The sequence below is a fragment of the Arvicanthis niloticus genome, chromosome 8 (assembly GCF_011762505.2).
Source record: "Arvicanthis niloticus isolate mArvNil1 chromosome 8, mArvNil1.pat.X, whole genome shotgun sequence".
Classification (NCBI taxonomy): Eukaryota; Metazoa; Chordata; class Mammalia; order Rodentia; family Muridae; genus Arvicanthis; species Arvicanthis niloticus.
Genome location: NC_047665.1, coordinates 15,732,201 through 15,754,992, shown reverse-complemented (window position 1 = coordinate 15,754,992; position 22,792 = coordinate 15,732,201). Strand labels below are relative to the sequence as shown.

At 40.8% G+C, this 22,792-nt stretch overlaps 2 long non-coding RNA genes across 5 annotated transcripts in view; both read left to right on the top strand.

The window, feature by feature from the left end:
• The window catches only part of LOC143443271 (uncharacterized), a 31,347-nt gene extending 16,147 nt beyond the window's left edge, over positions 1-15,200 (top strand). Inside the window, exon 3 of the long non-coding RNA XR_013112088.1 lies at positions 12,451-15,200. This is a non-coding gene — a long non-coding RNA (uncharacterized LOC143443271). The remainder of the gene's footprint in view (positions 1-12,450) is intronic.
• Positions 1-22,792, top strand: part of LOC143443272 (uncharacterized) — a 394,599-nt gene that overhangs the window by 176,679 nt on the left and 195,128 nt on the right. The gene's annotated exons all lie outside the window — the stretch shown is intronic.

Here is a 22,792-nt window from a genome sequence, read left to right as displayed (position 1 = left end):
ATGATGGGTCATTTGATGCTTAATGTACATCATCACCATCATTGCATCATTGGTACCTCATGGATAGTGCTTTCCAACCTCGGTAGCACACACTGGGGAGACTTAAAACAGGTTGAAGCTTGGCTATCACCTCCCTCCTTATTTAATAGGTCCTGCACATACACAGGAGATTAGCATTCTTAAAGCTGATGTACAACCAAGACTTTGCATAGTTGATCTCGGGGGCAATGTTGGTAACTCATTAAATCACCTAGGAAACTTTTTTAAACCCCAATATAATCTGTAACCTATCCTAAATCAATCAAAGCTGAGTGAGGCTATTTGTTCAAAGACACCTAGATAATTCTATATTTTGTCCTGGATTCAGAATTATTAGTAAAAGTTTTAAAATTCACAGTTATTCTCATCTGTCTAAGCAGGTTTTCTTGGATATTGGGAAGAAACTGCACATACGTGCATGCAAACACATGCACGCATAGACACATACACACAAACACAGACACAGACGTGCACAGACACACATATATGCACACACAGTCACATACATAAAAACATAGACACAGACACACAGACATGTGCCCACACACATGCATACACAGATACATGCATGCACACACAAGCATATACATGCAAACACAGACACACAGACACACACATGTATACACAGACACACATGCATGCATACACACATGTATACACATGCATACACAGACACACACACATGCACACACACATGTATACACAGACACACACGCATGCATACACACATGTATACACAGACACACATGCATGCATACACACATTTACACACACATGCATACACACACACACACACACAGACACACACACACACCTTTATCATCGACTGGGGGACAGAACTAAAGAGACAATTTTTCGAGAGCGATGGTGAGGGTCTGGGGAGTCGGCTCAGCAGTTATGAGTACATATAGCTCTTCCAGGGGACTTGGGTTCAGGATTTCTCACCCACATGGTAGCTCATAACCATTTGTAACTCCAGGGAACATGATACCCTCTTCTGACCTCTGTAGGCATCAGGCATGGAAATGGTTCGTAGCCAAAACACCATCCATACACATAAAATAAACAAAAAATACATTTTTTTAAAACACATAAAAAAGGACTGATGGTGAAATTGCATTGGATTTGAATGTTTCCATCAGAACTCTAACATCAGCAAATGCTGTCAGAAAAGGCACTGGAGACTTGTTCCTAATTTGCAGAACGAGGGCCGGTGGTTGTCAGGTCAGGTTCTGTGAGTGAGAATCTCTCCTCTAGGAGGGACTGTCATTCAGCTACTCAAATCCTAATGTGCTCGAAAATGCTGATAATGCTAGGCTGTCTTTTTCTTTTCCTCGGAGTTAGTTATGAAACATCTAAAAATCACGCACGAGACAAAAGGGAGCTAGCTTCTAATTGCTCTGTTGAAGCGTTTTGGCAACTCCGTTTGCAACTGTCAGAATTTGAAAGTCAGCAATTCCAGGATGCGTGGAATTGTTATGTTCACGGATTGTGCTGCTGCATCTGCAAAGGCCAAGTAGGTTTTGAACAAACGAGAGACTGACTCAGACAGAGATCTTTCGCTGGTGTGTGTACCAGACACACCAATGGGTCTTTTCCCCTGTATAATCTGAGCCCGAGTGCAATTCTCTGACACAGAAGCTTGCATATATTTTAAAGATTGGAATGAAAGAATGCTCAAAATCACACAAGTGCATTAAGACAATGGAGGTCGTCTGTTCCCTTAAGTCAGTTCTCCTCAGTCTTTGTAAAAACAGATTTTTGTCCTTACTTGAAAATTTACCCCTCTTCTGAATAACTAACATTTGGGAATGGTTGTGTATAGCTTTGGTTTTGTTCTTTTTTGTTTCTATATTTTCCAACAGGGGCTCACGTAGCCCAGGCTGGCCTCCCACTTGCTCAGTAGTCCAGGATGACCTTGAACTTCTGACATTCCTCTTTCCTCCTCAGGGCTCTGATTATAGAACTCTGCCAACATTTTTGTTTTATGTGCTGACACTCCAACCTCAGTTTTTGTGTGTGGTAGACAAGAATCCTACCAACTGAACCACCCTCCGCATGTTTATACATTTGTGTGATTGATTGCGAATGAATGGTATGGTCCTCACTAACCAGCACTCAGGAGAACAGCTTCCTGCTAGCTTTCCCTGGTCCTGGATCCTGTGTTGTTTCTTTTGGGTCTTTGAAAAATGTATCGCTGCAGATTTGCCCACAGTAAACACAGAACATGCTACTTTGCAACCTGACCTATAGTGAGGAGGTTTCTGTTTTCCCCAGGTCCTAGACAGCATTTGTCATCAATCGCTTTCTTGATCTTGGCCGCACTGATTGGGTGAGAGGGGATCTCAAGGTAGTTTTGATTTGCATGTCTCTATTTGCTAAGGCTATTGAATGCTTTTAAAGACATTTCTTGGGCATTTTTATTTTGCCTCTGTTCAATTTATTTATAGTATATATATACATATGTATATATACATATATACATAGAATATATATACATATATACATAGAATATATATACATATATACATAGAATATATACACACACACACACACACACACACACACACACACACACACACATTTCTAACTCTGTGGGCTTTTGTTTCACACTTTCCTTTGCTGTACAGAAGGTACCACTTGTCATTTGCTGGCCTTAATTCCTGGGCAAATAGAGTTCTATTCAGAAGGCTCCTTTCTTACACTTATATCTTCAAGAGCATTAGCAGTAGTTTCACATTGTGGGGTTTAAAAATATATTTGGAGTTAATTATTGTGCAAGTTGATAGATACGAATCTATTCTCATTTGTCTGTGTGCAGACATCCAATTTTCCAAGCATTATTTTTTGAAGATTCTGCCTTTCTCTTCAGTGTGTGTTTTTGACATCTTTGTTAAGTATCAAATGGCTGTAGGTATGTGTGCTCATAATTGGGTCTTCTATTTTGTTCTTTTTGTGTACAAGTGTGGTTTTGTGCCAAAACAAAATAACTTTATGTTTTTATTGTTATAATTCTGCAGCATGTCTTTAAATCTGGAATGTTAAGTCTTACGGCCTTGTTCTCACTGCTTTGGCTATCTGGGGTCCTTTGTGGTTCCATAGAAATTGTAAAATGCTTTTTGCTGTTTCTGGGAAGAATGTTATGGGGACTTTGTTACCCAGATGTCTACTTTGGGAATTTCATGCTTTCCAGGATCTATAACTAGGAAAGCCAAGCAGTGCTGCTATAAAGCATGAAACAGACAACAAGGTTTAACATTTGTTTTGAGGATGTCTTTACTTATTAGTCCATCCAAAAGAAAATTGATTAGAAAAATTGAGCTACTCAATGTATCAAATAAATATTACTATGAGGCAAAAATTAAGTGATCAATTTCTCATATCATTAATATATAACAATATACCATCCATGCAGCCTGGAGTTAGGAAGAATCAGTAAAATAATTACTGTAATAAAGATTTAAAGGTATATAAGTGCTGCCTATAATAACTCTGTTCTTTACATTTTTATAGTCTTATATATGCATAGAGATACATTGTAAAGGAGGGAAAGTAGATCTTATTAAAGACTGTGGTCTTGAAGAAGAAATAAGGTTGAGATAGCTCAGAATCCATGGCTTCACAAAGAATCCTCCCCAGTGCGGGTGAAGGCTAGCCTAAAGAGAGCATCTGGAGACAGCTGCACACTTTTGGGAAATGCCCCCTTTACTCATCTTGATCTGTCCCCATGCTATTTAGTATCCTACTAACAACACAAACATATTATCATCTGTTGATCAGGAGACCAACATGAGTCTTACAGGTCTAAAGTGAAGATGTCAGAGCTTTGTGTGTTTCTGTAGGACGTGGGGCAGGATCTTATGATTCGGATTGTTTAGCTCAGAGTGAATGTATGTATGCCTTGGGTAGTGGCCTTCCTCAATTAAAAAAAAAAAAAAAAAAATTGTAAGAGCTCACTAACTTTTATCCCTAGTCACTCTTTCCTCTGACCACAGCCTGGAGAGATGGTTAAATTGCTCCAATTGAATCATTCAAAATCATCTAGCCATCTCAGGGACGCTGACTGAATCTGAATAGGTTGACGGTAAGGTCAACATAACCTGCATGCCTCAAAAATTAAGGTGTGAATAGTACGGGGAAGCAGTGGTCATTTCCCTGCCTAAAATGACTGCCTTTTACCTAGGATCCTTTAGATTTCTCTCTTTTAAGGCATTTTCAGATTTACTGTGGTGATATGGGAAAAAAAATAAATCAGACACTTGCTACAGCCAAAGGTAGTGTTATTGATAAAAGAAACTGAAGACCTGCAGGAGCTTCTATGACTTAGAGACAGGGAACTTGAGAAGTTTGAGAAATCCTGAGCCTAGGTCAGGTGTAACTCACAGAATAATGGAGAGTGAAGGAGGGCCAAGGGCCAAGTGTTTCTCAGCAAGAGAGAGACACCGAGAACCTCAGAAGGGGAAGAGGGAAGTGTAAAACCCTGTCAGAGTTCTGTTCCGCATCTCTGGATTGTGTGTGTGTATGGGAGGAGGGGCAGTCTACTTTCCTCTGTGGATAGTGAGGTATAATTCCATGGTGGTCCTCAATGCTTACGAGCTTGGCCTTCAAAATAACACTCAGAGGGAGATGAAAGAAGGTCTGAGTTATGGAGAAACAAAATATCTCTTTTCTTCTTTTAAGCTTAGGTCTCTTAACCATACCTGTAAAGCTATCATGCACACTCTGGTGCTCTGAAGTATTCAGTACTAAGACACTTCTGCATGCACACACACACACACACACACACACACACACACAGAATAGGATTAGATGCGGCCATAAGACACTTACTCTGGGTCACACTTTCTGTATATTTTATGTCCTTTAGTATTCTCCCTTTATCATTAGGTAAATATCAGTACACTTTTATTTTATAGCTGTCTCTTGAGGAACACAACATTTGAGATGAAGCAGTGAGACAGCTGAGCTGCAGCCTCCAAAGCCCTAATTTCTCTTTTGCCCACATCGAGTAGGCAACAAAGCATGTGCCAGTTGCGTGTTTGTCATGTTTTGAAGCAAAGAGGAAGCAATTCTGACCGTTTACTGGTTTTCCTTAGTATTCTTAAAAATTTTAAGAACAGTTCTTGAATATGGAATATAAGAAATGCTAGCTATCAGTACGTACAGTATTGATTAAAATGACAACCCTAGTGGTTGTTCCTCCTTACTAGAGATACAGCTTCTGTAGGTACTCACACATCTCTTATACATGCTCTGTATGTACAAGGGCATAATCCTATATAAAGGACCCCCAGTGAATACGCAAAGTAAAAAGGACAAGAATCTGGCCTCAAGAATCATGTAGTACAGCAAAATGATCAGGCAGCTAAAAACTCAGCGGAAACAAAGGTCATCTCTGCTCACTATGCCAGGACGTAGGCACAAACTTATTGCGGGAGATATTTAAAGTGGCAGCACCCTATCTGGCTTGTGGTTCCGGGGCTGCCATCTTCCTGACTAGTTAAGGCCTGTGGCCACGAGCGGCTGTGGCGAATTCTCACAGCTGCTTGGCTCAGGCCACAGAGACATGGGCCCTGCCACCCACGAGACGCCAGCATAGGAGATGGCTCTCCACAAGGCTGGGCTGAGCCCAGACCATCCCACCATCCGCACAGTTCCTTGTAGAAAATGAAACTCTAGTGCTTAAAGATTAACCAAAGGCTTTATATGTTTGATAATGCTCAATTAACAAGATGCTCACACAATTAGAGGTGTTTCCCAATATCTAACCTTAAGATATAAGTTGTTACCCAGGACTGTTCTTGATACATACATGGTCATCCATGGCTCCTGCATCTCTGCCTAGCTCCCCCTCTTCTTTCTGCTCTTCCTCTCCTTACTCCTCCTCTTCCTCTCCTTACTCCTCCTCTTCCTCTCCTTACTCCTCCTCTTTCTCTACTTACTCCTCCCACATTAGTTCCTCTCAACTTGTGGGGAAAATAACCCACTACACAAACTGTTATAAAGGTGTTTCCTCTGAGGTATCCAAGAATTGAACCATGATGTGGACCTTGCCTAATCACCAGCTATAACATCTTTGTATGATAGAGAAAACAAACAAAAAAACAAGACAAAACAAACAAACAATCAAGCAAACAAGAAAAAAAAAAAAACCCAGGCAATGGAGATGAAGCCAGTAGCGGGCAGAGGCTATCTCTGATAGATGTAGATGACTAGTTCATGAGATTCCCTGGGGCTCCCATTGCCTACATGCCACAGTGAGTCATGACCAATTAAACTTGGCAGAGGGGACTTTAGATCACTGTAGTATTTTGAGTTTAGTTGGTCACTAAAAACATGATCATTGTCTATAAGTAAAACGTGTGTAACAGATGAATTATGATGATGATGATTCTGTCTCCCAAAGCTATCCGTCTCTGAACTCTTATTTACTTTCTCACTTCTAAGAGATCAAGTAGCAGGTGAGGGCATCGCTGTTTCTCTAACTCTTGATCTAACTCTCCAATATAAATCAGCTTATATCCATCGGCTTGAAAATGGGTGCCGTGGAGCCCTGTAAACTCAGAGTGTCATTTTGCCAAGTTAGTTCTTGCCTTCTAGCTTTAAGTGGGTTCCAGGGATTGGACTCAGGTCTCCAGGACTGCTCAGTGAATGCTTTAACCCACTGAGAAATCTCAGTGGTCCCCTCAAAACATGTTAAATATCAAGATGGCAAGAAGTCAGGGAGGGGGTACTGCTGGAAGTTTATGTTAGCCTGGGATGCCGATTGAGACCCAGCCTCAAAACAATTCCAAGGAAAAATAGCTGCACTTTATTACCTGGAGGTCATGATTTAATAAATGGATTTTGCATGTGTGTATACATGTAGTGTGTGTGTGTGTGTGTGTTTGCATGTGTAGGAAGATGTCCAGTGACCTGTTTTATCATTCTCTTAATTCATCTAATTACCTTGGGACAGAGTCTCCACTGAGTCTGGAGTTAGGCTGAGTGACAGCAAGCTCACTACAGGCATGCCCAGCCTCCCTGGTTTTTATGTGGGTGCTAGAGATTTGAACCTGAGTCCTTCTGCAGCCATGCTCTAACCACTGAGCCATCTCCCTAGGCCCCCAAATTGATACATTTTAAAAACCAGTTTCTTCCCGAACTTCTAATAGCAGGCCAACTTAGATAAGTTGTCTCCTGTGTTAATTAGAAGGTAATGGTCTTAAAGGAAAAGACAAAGAATTAGTCTGGCTAGGTAAATTGATGTCTTCAGGTTTTTAATTGAAACTGGTTCTGCTTTCCTCATTTTCAAGATGGGACTCTGAACATAGATGAGTTTCCTCTAGAAGGGAACTCTGCAGCCATTAGCTGTCTCTTCTGATTAAGGTGATAAAAGTAACAAAAACCAAACAGCCATACTTGTGTGAGCCTCTGTTTTCTCTGGTCAGCTGATGAGTGGGCTGTGCTGGTTCAGTGGCATCTCAGCTACACGGAGAGCTGAGCTGTAACCCCTGGCTTCAGACTCTTTAGTCCTTAGTGAATGGAAAGAATGGAAAGAGAGCCTGTGGCGAGTATTCTAACTGATGTTTTTAACTGGGTTGGGAGCTATCAGAAGATAACATTTTCAGACACCAAGTTCCAAACGCCTAGCAATCTCCGGTTGTAAACATCCAGTAGGCCCATGGTCATTTGCTCTGAAGCTTCAGTCAAAGTCTTCAATGATATGGGTGTGGGAGGAGATATTAGGAGGTGAATAAGATAGGAAAAGAAAGAGAAGATGCTTAATATTCATCTTGAACTTGCTTTTTGAAGAAGTTGATTTCATTCAGCCTCAGAGAAGAATAGAATTATGTCAATTTTAGGGACTTAGAAATTTGGGTGGATGCCGAGACCATTAAATTTGGTAAAATTAGCCAAAATCAGAAAGGTAAATATCACACTTTCTCTTCTCTATGGCTCTATTACACACACATGCGCGCGCGTGTGCGCGCGCACACACACACACGTGCATGTGCATGCACACATGTGTGCATATGTTCATTTATATATACATATATGACAGGAAAACAGAAGTGGGCCTATCTAGTGGGAGGGAAGGGGGACAAAGGACAGTCATGGGAGTGAAAGTGGTCAAAGCACATAGTGTGCTTGGACGAAACCATGGCGACATATGAGTTTTATGCTAAGAAAAAGCAGTTGTATGATTTAAAGAAACAGGAAGACCTGGGGAGAATTGAAAGAGCATTCTTGCTTTGCATATTTGTGTTTGAACTACACTGAACATCCTCGGCATCACCTCCTTTCTTCCTTCGTATGCTGTGCCCTGGGACGAGGGGAGGAGAGCATAGGTGCCACGTTCGATTTTTGCCTTTGCTCACAATACATTACTGGTCCAGGGCAGGAGAGAGGATGTGGGCTGGAGGTAGCAGAACATTGAGTGGGGGCCAAAGGAGAAGCTAGACCTTAAGTCTCTGTTCTGTGGAGGAGTGAGGAGGCTTGTAGACCATTGTAGTATAAAAGTAGTGTGTGACTGCAGTACTAGGTTAGAAAGAGGTCTGTGTTCAGCACATGTGTCTATGCCCCTACACTGACCAGCCATCCTGGTCATCTGCTTGGAGTGTAAATGTTTTATGTAGACTATCACATTGTCAGTGTTATTGCTTTTTTTTTTTTTTTTTTTTTTTTTTTTTTTTTTGACTTTGGCTGTTTAAATGGTGCTGAGTTCTGGTCAGGAAATCTCCACTGATATCTGTAGTGACTGCCTCTTAGTTGCTGTGTTGTTGCTGTGAAGAGATGCCATGACCAAGGGGACGCTTATTTAAAAAATAATTAATTAGGGCTTGCTTATCGTTTCAGAGGGTTAATCCACCATTTTTGATGAGGTGTGTGGTGGCATTCAGGCAGGCATGATGCCTGAGAGGTAGCTGAGATTTTTACATCCTTATCTAAAGGCAATGGACAAAGAGGCAGGGGAAGGGGAAGGGAGAAAGGAGGGAGAGGGAGGAGGGAGAGCAAAGAGGGGAAGGGAGACTGACAGACAGATATTGACTTTGGCCTGCCTTGAATTTTTGAAATCTCAAAGTTCATCTGAAGCAATACACCTCCTCCAACAAGGACACACTTCATCAGGTGAGGCCCATGCATAAAAATATATGAACCTATGGGGTGGTAGCAGTGGGTTGAGGGGGGAGGGGCATTCTCATTCAAACCACCACAGACTGCTTCTTGTTCGGTTTATATTTGTTTATATTTTATCAGTTTCATAAGACTCATTTGAATGAGAAAAATGAATTTATATATATGCCAGGCAGTGAAGAAAGTAATTTTTAGATCCCTGTATTTGTATCAGGTGTGTGTGTGTGTGTGTGTGTGTGTGCACATGTGGGTAGGCCAGAGGACAACTTCAGGTGTCATTCCTCATGTGCCTAAAGTCCTAAGTTCCTATGGACTTTATTTTTGAGGCAGAGTCTCTCATTGACCTGGAGTATATATCTATTAGGCATCCTCCAGCCTCTACCTCCTGAGCACTGTGACTATAAATATAGGCTGCTAAACGCATCCTTTATCCACATGGACTCCAGGAGTTAAACTCAGTATCTCCTGATGTTTTCAAGGCAAAGATTTTATCAACTGAGTCATCCATCTAACTCCTCATTTAGTTTTTAAAGACTGTTCTTCTGGCTGTGTCCCTGGATGGCTTCACACTTGCTAAGTAGCAGAGGATGACTTTGAACTTCTGATCTTCCTACTTCCACCTCCAGGCTACTGAGTTTACAGGCATGCATCTCCGCCCTTGGTTTATCCAGGATCAAGGGATAAAATCCAGAACTTTGTGCATACTAATAAGGACTCAGTTATAGCCCCAAACCTAAAGCCATTTTTTTTTTGTTAAGATCTGAATTTAGTCCAACTGTTTGTCATTTGAATTTTTTTTTTGTCTGAGATGTACTTTTGAAGAGAGGAGGGCCCCGAGGGTCATATTTTCTTAAAACCAAACATACACTTCCATTATGTATTTCCTTGTCTGAAGCGAATGCCCCAGGTATTTACCTGGGAGTGAAGAATAATTATAGTGGAATGCATTTTATTCCAGAAGGACTTCCATGGTTACGAGCTACTTATTATGTACAACTCAAGTTGATTTCTTTTCTTACCTCTATGAAATAGTAATAGAGTTTTATGCCTTTCTATAACCGTAACGTAATGATGACCTGAAGTAGAGGGAAAATTTCCATAAAGCGTTAAATGATTCATAGCCACTGTGTGAATTGAGATCCTTATTACATCTTCTGAAACGGGAATGTAAATGTGCAATCATGCCGGGGCCAGAACTTGGCAGATCTTGACCTAGCTCACTGTCGTCTGTATTCCCCTCCTAGTAACTGGGATCAGAAGGGAGACTTACAGATTTAACATTGTACACCCGTGTCTTCCTACCTAGTCATTTGGTAGAATTCCATAGTAAATTGGTTTATCTACAAATTCACTGGCCTTCTGCATCCTAACTGAGCATAGAATTGTATCTTTAAAGACCCACAAGTGAGAGGGCCCTATGCCTCCTGAACAGTTCAGTAAGACATATGGTTTTAAATGTGACAATTTTATCTGCAGCTCACAGGATCTGCAGAGTTGAGCTAATGTTCTAGTGAAAACAAGATGAGATTTATGCCCAAGAACTAAAGGCGAAGAAGAAAATCTTTTCAGCTACCATATGTAGAGTACTCGAAACCGTGCATAAATAGAAAACAATATTGATGTCTCTGCATCTATAATTTTAGGAACTTTTTTTATAACCAGCAGCTCTACTTAAACTCTTATGGTGATAAGACTCATAAGTACAAATTCCTACAGGGTGGGGGCAGGCGGCGGTGACAGGAAAGTGGGCCAGGAGGAGCTGGTGAGTGTGAGTGGACTACCTTGACTGTCACAGACAGGCAAAATTTGCAGCCTGTTACCATGTAAGACTGCTGGCCTGTGGTGGCCAGATCTTCTAGAAACTTCAGAGACAGCCCATCATGAGTTCATGTAAAAATCTCAAAATCAGATTGACAATGAAACTTTAAATCGTCTCTAAGATTTTTTCCCCCACAGATCATATCTGTCAGAGGGTGGCTGATTTGTGCCCACAATGGATCATTTATACCATGACATGAATGAAAGAAAAAAAAAGTGGTGGAAAGGTCTTAGAACACAGGCACAAGATGAGAGAATCAACAGAGAAAGAGAGATATAAATTTGTTCTTCTGAGTGTATATACAATTTGGTCAATATCAATAAAGATACTTCAAAGTACTAAAATAAATTATGAGCCAAAGAAAACTAGTTTATTACTGCTTACAGTTTAGAAATTCATTCATTTCTGACAGTTGATACCTAGCAAGGACTGACAGCCCCACTTAGGTTGTTTTGTGTCTGGAGTGAGACAGGCATTGTCTTAGTTAGGGTGTGACTGCTGTGAACAGACACCGTGACCAAGGCAAGTCTTATAAAGGACAACATTTAATTGGGGCTGGCTTACAAGTTTAGAGGTTTAGTCCATTATCATCAAGGCAGGAACATGACAGCATCCAGGCAGATGTGAAGCTGGGGGAACTGAGAATTCTACATCTTCATCTGAAGGCTGCTAGCAGAATACTGACTTCCAGGCAGCTAGGATGAGGGTCTTAAAGCCCACACTCATGTGACACACCTACTTCAACAGGGCCACACTAATAGTGCCACTCCCTTGGCTGAGCATATACAAACCATCTCAAGCATCTAACTTAATTTTTCAATGTGGATATTAACACAACATGGTAAAAAGTCTAACTCATTCACAGTTATCAACAGTGTCATATGCTTTATAAATTAGATATATGTATATGCATATACATATGTTTCTAGACTCTATAGTTCATTCCATTGTATAGTTGACTACTATACCACACTACCTTAAGCTTTAAATTTGACATAAACATTTCAAACATAGTATTTGTTTTCCTCCTCGAATGTCTTGACTATGTTTGGCCCTGCATATGAACTTATAAATTTGGAACAGTCTTGCTAATTGCCAACACTTTTGGAAAGTAGTTTGGCAAACAGTGAACATGTACAACCAGGGACTTACTTTATACACACTTCACTAAGTAGGGAAGCACACCACACCATAAACATTTCAGAATATTCATAGAAGCTACCTTTAAAATATGCAAAATCTGGGAAGAACCCAAGAAAAATAAATATAGAATAGTGTGAGTAAATGAATTCCCTCATACTTAGACAAGTGAATGCTGTATACAGCACAATGTTGTAACATACAGTTATGGAGTTCTATAACTCCAGTTTTACAGAATCTTTATCACGGAAACTACTAATTCTACACAAGATCCAAATGGGCAGTGAATCACCCACGGTAACTCACATGCTTTCTTCCCTTTTCTCTATTCCCAGACTCTGTTCTCCAGATAGTCCTTCCTATGATCTACACCTTTGAAGATTTGCAAGTGAGGAATGCTATAGGTCATGGGCTTATGTCTGCTATTGTTCTTTGGGGCACACAAGGTACCCTATATGCAATCATTTTTCTGCTGTTTCCTGCCACTGTGGCTGAAGAAATCCCTCATCGGTTGCTGACTTTCCTGCATTTCCATTTCTGTTCCTGTGGATGAGCCGAAGGTCTTCCCCCAGGCATTACAAAAACTTCACCTAGACAGGAAGTGAGGCTGTGAAAAGCATCAGAGGGAGGACCTTATAGGTTTTATTAGACCAAGACAGGTTTTTCCAGCAATTACTGTTACAAAGGTAGCTTCAGGAGATGTAAGGATGGGTGCACAGGTTGGGCACAAACCTGGTTGAGGCTTCCAGGACCTTTTCACTGTGACTTGCTCATGCATTAGAATTACCTGCTATGCTCTTATAAGGCAGAGGCCTGGGTCCTACCCCACAACTGGTGAGTCAGAGTCACCCTAGCTGGGGTTCTAGAGTCTTCATCTTACATAAATATCATTAGATGAATCTGTAAAGTCCACTAAGCATCTACCACATACTTAGATTGAGACTTGGCATTGAGATGCTTCAGCTGCTTGAATACTCTGGCTCAGGTGGGGCTTCCTGAAGACTGATGCTGTTTCTTAGGCTGCAAAGCAATCAAGAACTGGGGAATATCCAAGCACTGGACCAACTATTTTGCAACTAGAGAAACCCTTCCTCCATGTTTGTAATGACCTTCCTGGGAACCTTCACCAGGCACCCTCCCCACTTTTGAACACTAGCCTTGCTGTCCAGCCTTTTGAGTCTTGCTGAAATCCTCCTGACATTTGTACTTGGACAATCAGGAAGTTTCCTCTCTTTGCACTCTGCAGCGTGTTATTGATTGACTTTGGCCTTTGTACTTTCTCCACAGCACCCCACCCCCAACCCCCACGTCAGCTTTCTCACTCCTGGGGGCATATTTCGTGTCTAAATATTGACCAAATAATTCTCTAGACTATTATTTATAAAATATTTCCTCTCGAGTCAAGAAAATAAGAAAATTTCTGCAGCTCGGCTCCAAATGCAGTAGACAGGACCTGGGTGTTTAAACAAGGGCCTGAAGCAAGGGTTTGCCAACCTTTCTGGGGCTGCATAACAAATATTCTTTATTTGTTCCATCAGGTGTTGAAGTTAGCTAGAGCCCTCTGAAGGTCATGTCTGAGCCTTCACTCCCTGCTACCCCCACCAACTATTATGGGTCCCCTGTGAAAATAAAACCACCCGAGGAGGGATCATCCTTGGCTAAATAATCAGTTAATACCTTATTTTTCAATTAACACTCCAGCAAAGATTACTCAGAAGTCAGCAGAGGGTAAGAGTAAGGGGCAGGCTGGCACTTGGAAAACCTGGCAATAGCAATAATAATAATAATAATAATAATAATAATAATAATAATAATAATGATGATGATGATGATGATGATGATGATGATGATGATGATAATAATAATAATAATAATAAAATAACAACAACAAAGGAATAGGAAGAGAAAAAATTTTGACATTTCCGATTGGAACTGTTAAGTGGTCAGTGTAGCAGAAGCCATTTGGGGACTTTAGCTTTTTAATTTGTGGTTAAAGGTACATGATTCTGAAAAGATCAGTGCATTCCATAGTGGATGAATAAACCCAGCAGAGGAGTCATTTCTTACTGCTGTTACATAAACAGCATGCCCCATCATAGATGACCACAGCACACAGAGAAAGATATCTTTACAATGTCTATGTGTTTTTATGTGACTGACATTTACTGTCAGAACATCCCAAAAGTATGGGTTTGGGGTTCTTGAGCCAACCTTAGTGGTATGAGGGGTTTCTATCCCATCTATTTGACAGAAAAAGCTTCATCATGTGACTCCCTGTTTGTTTGCAGCATAATTCAGCTGAAACAGCAGTATCTTTCCTTTCAAAAGAGCCAAAAAGAGGTTTGGTCACCAAATTCGCAAGGTTACACTATGGTCAGATTTACAACTTGAGCCCAAAAGTGATTTTTTTTTTTTACTTATTCATTTAGTTTGTGTGTGTGTTATGTGTATGTAGGAACATGTATGTGTTGGGGAATGGTGCTAGTCAACAGTCAATCTCAGATGTTGTTCCTCGGAGCATTTACAGGGTCTCGCACTGGCCCTGGATGTACCAACTAGGCTGGCTTGTGGGCCAGTGAGGCCTAGAGGTCCTCCTGTGGCTGCCTCTCCAGGGCAGGGATTACAACCATGTGCCACCATACCTATGTTTTTTTTATGTAGGTTTTGTGGATGGAGCGCAAATCTTCTTGCTTGCCTGGGAGGCAGTTTACCAACTGAGTTCTTTCTAGCAGTCTATTCATTTAGAGTTTAATATAATCTTTGGTATGAAGGAATAACTGTGATGTACATGTCTATATGTAAATTATAAAGTTAATACTGTAATGCTGTAATGAATAACTCTATCCACCACTCATCCAAGAATCTGGATATCATTCTAATAGCGGCCTGATCATTACTTACCACCTTCTCTTCATTTCTCCCCAAGTTATTGCATAAGAGGGAACCAATACTGTGAATTCCATATTATTACCTTACTTTTAAAAACATACATTTTATTTATATACTTAAAATGTGATAAAAATAACATATTTTCTGGTCTCTCTTGTTTTGAACATTACATTAAATATACCACTGTGCATAATCATTCCACAGTTGATGTATTTGTTCTGTCAAAGGAAAATTACTGCTTCCGGTTGTTTGTTATTAATGTAGTATTCTATGCTGCTAGGTGCACATATATAAAAACACTTCTTTGATATAAATGTACATATACTCATACAAAAACAAACAAACAAACAAACAAACAAACATGGCACTTGACCCTTTGACACTCTTGACATTAGCTTGAGACAGTTTGCTACGAGGGTTGCCCCATGCATTGGGGCATGCTTGATAGCATCCCTACCCTCTTCCCACTAGATGCCACTAGTGTCCCCAAGTTGTGACAACTGAAAGTGTCTCTGAACATAGCCAAATGTCTTGTATGGGTCAAAGCCACTGAGTTAGGAATGTAACTATTGGATAGAGATGATACCAAATCCTCATCTTCTAAAGAGAAGGGCAAATTTTTTCCCAAAGACATGACATTTTGGTGCTCACTGGTTTTCATTTTCTCTGGAGCTCTTATAATTGACAGATCTTTCAACTGGAGAAGATCTGTGTTAATTTCCACAGATTTTCCTAATTTCCACTTTCTTGACTACAGACAACTCAGAGGACCTTGTAACACTTGTGTTTTCTGCTTTGAGGCATCTGTGTTTGTGGGCTTTGCTTTTCTGTTGGGTTTTCTGTAAGTAGCTGGAAAATATTATATATGTCTTCTAGAGACAAAGCCTTTGTAAATGAATTATAAATATCTCAGAGAGGGGAGGGTGTGTTGTAACCTAGACACTTTTCTCCAGCATTCTCAGACAACTTACACTAAGTTCCCTAGCTTTTCAAGTACCCTAAGTTCAAGGCCTTTAGGAAGTAATGCTTTGCACAAGCAGGACTTTTGGAAACTACTACTATGTGTGGGTTGGAAATCTGTGGCAATAATTCTCCTGCCTCCACGGACTTTGGTGTGCATCCTTTAGGATGAACATGTTATAGTCATGTATACACCTCCCATATTTTTACATTTTGGTCAGTTTTGTACATGCATAAATGAATTGTGTTCACAGTCACACACAACTTTCCTCTTCCATATCCATGTATTCCCCTTTACCCACCTCTTTCTTCCAACCAATCCGTCCTCTACATCCCCGCTCATCCCCACAGCCCCTGTGGCATGATTATGATTCCAATGACGTCATATCCAGAAGGCAGCACCCTTCCTCACCCTTTGGGTTTTATACTCTTTCCAACCCCTCTTCCACAGTGTTCCTGAGCCTTGGAGTGGCTATCAGTGATGCCCTGCTTGGGATCAAGGACAACAGTCACTTATTCTCAGAATTTTGACCAATTATATACCACAGCATTAACCCTCCCACTCTGCAAAAAGAAGTTTCTCTGATCAAGACTGAGAGATGGGTTATCCTAGGGAATAAACACACATATTAAGAGGGCAGTTTGACAAAAGGTCCATTTAGCGAAACATTAGTAGTAGCCCCCTGTCTTAGGATTTTACTCCTGTGAACAAACACTATGACCAAGGCAACTGTAGTAAGGATAACATTTAATTGGCTTACAGATTCAGAGGTTCAGACCATTATCATCAAAGTGGGAACATGGCAGCATCCAGGCAGGCATGGTGCAGGCAGAGCTGAGAGTTCTGCATCTTTATCTGAAGGCTACTAGCAGAATACTAGCTTCCAGGCAGCTAGGATGAGGGTCTTAAAACCCACACCCACAGTGACACACCTACTCCAACAAGGCCACACCCACTCCAACAGGACCCCACCCTCTAACAGTGCCACTCCCTGGGCCAAGCATATATAAACCACTCTACTCCCTTTCTCTGTAGGGCCTGTAGCCTCCCTAGCTATAAGCTTCTGGATAAGTTTGCACTGTGGTACTGAATGAAGCCCACAGAATCAAACTCAGGTCCAACCAGAAAGTGGTTATGTATGAACTATGTCACTATTGTATCATTGCCATTGGTGGGCACATCTTTCTTGACATCAGTATTGTAGCATGTAGGTCCACATTCCGATAAACAAATTGATGGATTTTTTTTCTCCAAGCTGTTTAGAGTGAGAGGTAAGAGTCTAGTTCCATCCTTCTGTGTGTACACATCCAGTTTTCTCAGCACTATTTGGACAAGATGCTCTCTTTCCTCTAGTGTGCATTTTTGTCATCTTTCTAAAAAAAAATCTGGTAGTTGTAGTTGTATAGACTTATATCTGTGTTCTCTATTCTATGTGACTGGCCTACCTGCTCCAATTTTGAAGCAATATTGTACTGTTTTTTATTACTATATTATAATATATAATATATGCTATTACTATAAAATACCATATGTATAGTATATCTTGAAGTCAGGGATAGTGTTATCTCCTGTGTTAATTGTTTTTGCTCAAGGTTGCTACTATTGTATCTGGCTTCTTCTCCTTCTTCTTTTTCTTTATGGATTTTTGAATGTTGACTGGGATCATATTGACCCTACAGATTGGTTTATTGTTGTTGTTGTTATGATGGCCATTTTTGAGTCTTCCAATCGATGAGACACAGTCTTTAATTCTATAAAGTGTTTCTCTGCTCCATTCTTTATATTGTAAAGTTTCCATTGTGGAAATTTTTCACTTCCTTGGTTTGATTTATTCAAAGTGTTTTTTTTCTGAGGCTGTTGTGAGTGAGATTGTTTATTTTTATTTCTTTCTCACTAGTTTTGTCAGTAGTATATATATAGAAACAATGCTTGGTTTTATGTGTTAGTTTTGTCTCCCAACACTTGGATGAAAGTGGTTTAACAGTTTCATCCATTCTCTGGTGGAGTTTTTTTGTCCTTTTACTTACAAAATCATATCATCTGTCAACTATGTACTTTTAAATCTTGGGTTTCTTATTCTCTCCGAAAAGTCCTGTTGTCTTAGTCACCTTCCTATTGCTACAACAGAACACCACAACCAAGGCAACTTTATAAAAGAAAGTATTTATTTAGGGGCTTGCTTACAGTTTCAGAGGGTTAGTCCATTATCATCATGGCTGGGAGCATGGCAGCAGGCAGGCAGGTATGGAGTTGGAATAGGAACTGAGAGTTAACACCTAATCTACAGAAATATGGAAGATCATGTGGGCTTTTAAACCCTCAATTCCCAACCCCAGTGACATACCTCCTCCAACAAGCCCACACCCCTTAATCCATCCAAAAATAGTTCTGCCAACTAGGGGCTAAGCAGTCAATTGGATGAGGTAATGGGGGCCATTCTCATTTGACTCACCACACTTCTGAGGTGGGAGAACTTTTCTGACAGCCCATGCTATATTCAGACTGTTGGGACCCTCCCAAAGTTCATGTTTGAACCTAAACTTCAGGTTTAAATTAGTAAGAGCTGAGACCTCCAGGGAAGCAATGTAGCAGAAGAATGGGATTAGTATCCTCTTAGAAGATTCTTAAAGGGCTCCCTGCCCACAGCCTTTTGTAGAGACAACAACATGAAATGTTCAAAGCAGATTTTCTCAGACATCAAGGATTTGAATTACTCTGATTTTGGATTCTCTAACTTTTGAAACTGTGACTGTGGGTAATCTCTCTCTCTCTCTCTGTCTCTCTATGTTTCCATCTCTTTGTGTGTGTGGACATGCATGTGTGTTTATAAATTACTAAAGCCAAGGTATTTAGTTAAAGCAGAGCAAACAGACTAAGACATCCACTTACTTAAATAAATATACATTTAAAGCCGTCAGAGTCAAGAGATAGGAGACATTTTAGTAAGTACAAAGTGAAAGATGCAACCACGGAAGCCTTAGGGCAGAAAATCCAAGTTTACTACCTTGCCATCTTGCTTAGGGACTAACCCTGGCTTTCAAAGGATCTTTTTACGTGTTCAAAATTGATTTTGAATTCAGGTGCATGTATGTACGTTTTCCCATGCATCTAAGTATTTGGAAGCAGGATCAGTCTGTTAGCCTTCAGGAGGCTGTTTTGTCAGAGACGTTTATAATCCAGCTCTTAGTTTCCTGTCCCCCATTCAAAACAGAGCATCTCCATAAAATCAAAATGAGAAACCACGAAAGTGTGGCTCTGCTGAGAAAGATTTCAGGACTGCCCTGTCCAGTCCTTCCTTAGCTCCAACCCCTGACCATCCTTTTGTATTTCCGGTACTGTGAGCATTGGTTCCAGCAAGTTTCCCAGGAGACCTAACAGGCCTGGTGCTGGAAGGGTTGGTGGCGCCCTGGAAGATGACCACACAGCCCTCATGTTCTGTGGTTCTCCGGTATTTCAGTTATGTGCAGAGTGCATTTGTGAAGACCAGCTCAATTAAATGTACTTTCGTTTCTCTGGTGGCATTTTCCAAGACAGCCCACAAATCCCCCTCACTTCACCACTTTCACACCGTACACAGAAACCCGGAAGAAGGAAAAGCACAAAGAAAGTTTCATGGGAAGGTTTCTGGTGACACAACCTGGTGATTTGTAAGTCAATCAGGATTCCCCCTCCCTTGGGAAGAACTATAAAGTAGGTGGATAATTATTTAGCTGAGCTTAAAATGTTTCTTCTGCATGAGTTCCAGAGAAAATGAAGATGCTTTTGTTATTATCAAAGTCATGGGAGGAGGGCAGGAGGTTCCAGGTAGAGAGGAGAACTTGAGAGGTGGAGGAGTTGAGGAGGAGTTTGTCAATTGCAATGTTAAGGGAAGGAGAAAATGAAGAGACAAGAAGGGAATAAAAAAAATTTTTTTTTAAAACAAAACAAAGCACTGTGCTGCAATGAAGCTAAATTTTAGAAAAAAAAAAAAACAAAAAACAAAAACAAACAAAAAAAAACAATTCTAAAGTTGTCACTTTGGGTTCAGAATTTGATGGGCTTGTAACAAAGTTGATTCACTCTTCCTATGAAGTATTGAATATACAATGCTAAAAAATACTTTCTGATTGAAAGAAAGGTTCAAGTAACAGAAGGAAAACATAAAGAAAAAAAAAATCCATACATACCATTAAGTCTCTGTGCTGGCTAATTTTCTGTTAACTTGACCCAGTCATCTGAGAAGAGGAAACCTCCATTAAGAAAATGTCTTCATAGATCAGGCTGTAGGCAAGCCTGTAAGGCATTTTCTTAATTAGTGATTGATGGAGGAGGATTCAGCCCTCTGTGGGTGGTACCATCCCTGGGCTGGCGCTCCTGGGTTCCATAAGAAAGCAAGTTGAAAAGCCACAGGGAGCAAGCCAGTAAGTAGCACCTCCCCATGGCCTCTCATCAGCTCCTGCATCCAGGTTCCTGCCCTGTTTGCATTCCTGTCCTGACTTTCAACAGTGATGAAGAGTTCTGTGAACGAACGTGTAGGCCATATAAACACTTTCCTCCCCAACTTTTTCTGGTCGTGGTGCATCATCACAACAAACATAACCTTAACCAGGGCAACATCCATCCATACCTTTGACTGTTGGAAGCTGAATTCAAGTCTCTTTCTAGGCAAACACTCCATGCACTAGAGATAGATGCTAGGATTCAGGCTTTTGCCTGTAGGAAAATTAAAGTAACTTTTTTTGGTTAAGATAAATGAGCTATCTCTAATATAAGAAGGAGGCATTTGTCATCCGATGGTGACAAATAGTCCCCTGGGTTCTTTTTTGAACATTAATATCAGTGCATAGAATTATGAAATGCTAGCACTGGAATACACTGGCCCATCTGGTTTCTAAGCTGGCTGACTTTTGTGTCTGCACACCTGTGTGGTTAAAATCTTCAGTTCTCATTTGATTTATAAGGTGTTGAATACTGGGGGTGGGGATATCTTTAAGATGCTTTCGAATGCTAAAGCTGTGTCTCAGGTAGAATTCAATGGAGTTGGCGAGAGATGTTGTTTTATCTTCCAATATCTCTGAAATTGAAGAGTATCTTGTGAGCAGTATATTTAAATGACTGTCGCAGCATAATCAGACAGTTATTTTCCTTTTTCTGTGGATACACAAAATAATAACTGTAGCAGGATATTTTCCCACTAGTTGGGAGGAGCTAATGTGGGAGGAGTAAGGAGAAGAAAGAGGAGAGGAAGAGGAGGAACAAGGGGAGAGATGTAGGAGACATGGAAGACCACACATGAATCAAGAGCAGTCCTGGGTAACAACTTATACTTTAAGGTTAGATATTGGGACACACCTCTAATTGTGTGAGCATCTTGTTATTTGAGCATTACCAAATATATAAAGCTATTGGATAATCTTTAAACATTAGAGTCTCATTTCTACGGGTACTGTGTGGATGGCAGGATGGTCTGGGCTCAGCCCAGCCTTGTGGAGACAGTGTGGAAGATTGGTGAAACCATCTCCCATGATGGCGTCTCGTGGGTGGAAGGGCCGGTGTCTCTGGCTGCATGAGCCTGTGGCCTTGAGCCGAGCAGAGTCGAGAACATGCTGCAGCTGCTCCCGGCCACAGCCTTTAACTAGTCAGGAAGATGGCGGGCCCCGGAACCATAAACCACAGGTGCTGCCGTTTTAAATATCTCCCGCAACAAATAATGTATTAGAATACCTTGGATTTATTTAAGTATGCTATGGTGTTAAACCAAGAACCCCGGACTTACCAAATTCACGTAACAGTATCGCCCCTCAGTGTATCGTTCCAATGGTAATGTAACTCATAGTACTAGATATCTTTTAGAGGCAAATGGACTTTTGATTCTAAAAAAACAAATAAACAAAAAAATCAGCCAATGATAACTGAGCTTTCTAGCCCATCTCTTTCATCTGTAAGTATCTCCACTTTCCACTTCCTGTCAACTATTGGCCATCAGATCTTTATTACATGTAATAAACAAGTAAGGAAGTATAATGCTTGCAAAAATCTGATGGGCCATAGAAGTGAAAGTACTAAGATCTGGCTATACAGCCTTAACAGTGACCAGTACAACATCAGCAACCGGATATTTAGAAACACACCTTCACACGATGTATCCCAACATGCACCTGTTGACTTGTGGATGCAGGGTCTTTCTTCTTGTGTCTGCTGCCAGACTGTGTATTTCGGGCTAGCAAGGCTGTGGTGGGAAGCCTTCTGTCTTACCTCAGCAGTTTTAGGATCATGGATGTTCTCAATCACATCCATGTTTTCACATGGATTCCAGGGATCAAACTGAAGCTGTCAGAATTGTATGACAAGACGTTTGACCTGATTAACCAGCTCACAAGTCCCTCATCCTGTTCTCTTCAACGGTATTGATGTCAGACAAAATGGACTTTAAAGTGGAAAAATGTCATCACAGGCAAAGACATTTTTGAATAGTAAAATGGTTACTTTCTGTTATCCTGTTTGATCCCATCATCCACTGCTTCTGCTGGGGCTTTGTGTATGTTAATTAAGTACCCTACCACTGAGCTAAATCAATAGCTCTAACATTCTCCCTAATATTCAACCCTAATATTCTTTCATTCGATATGGTTCATGTGAGTCCAGTTCACCTTTCTAACCATGGACATGGGTGTGGTGATTAAGATGTAAAATGTCCTCAGAGGCTCACTATTTTGGAAAATCATGGGGCCTTTAACAGGTGGAGTGTCACTGTGGTTCATTGGCAGCAGGACCTGAGGATGCACTTTCTGTTTCTTCTCTGCTTTCTGATGGCCATTATGACTGGCCACCTCACACTCTTGCTACTA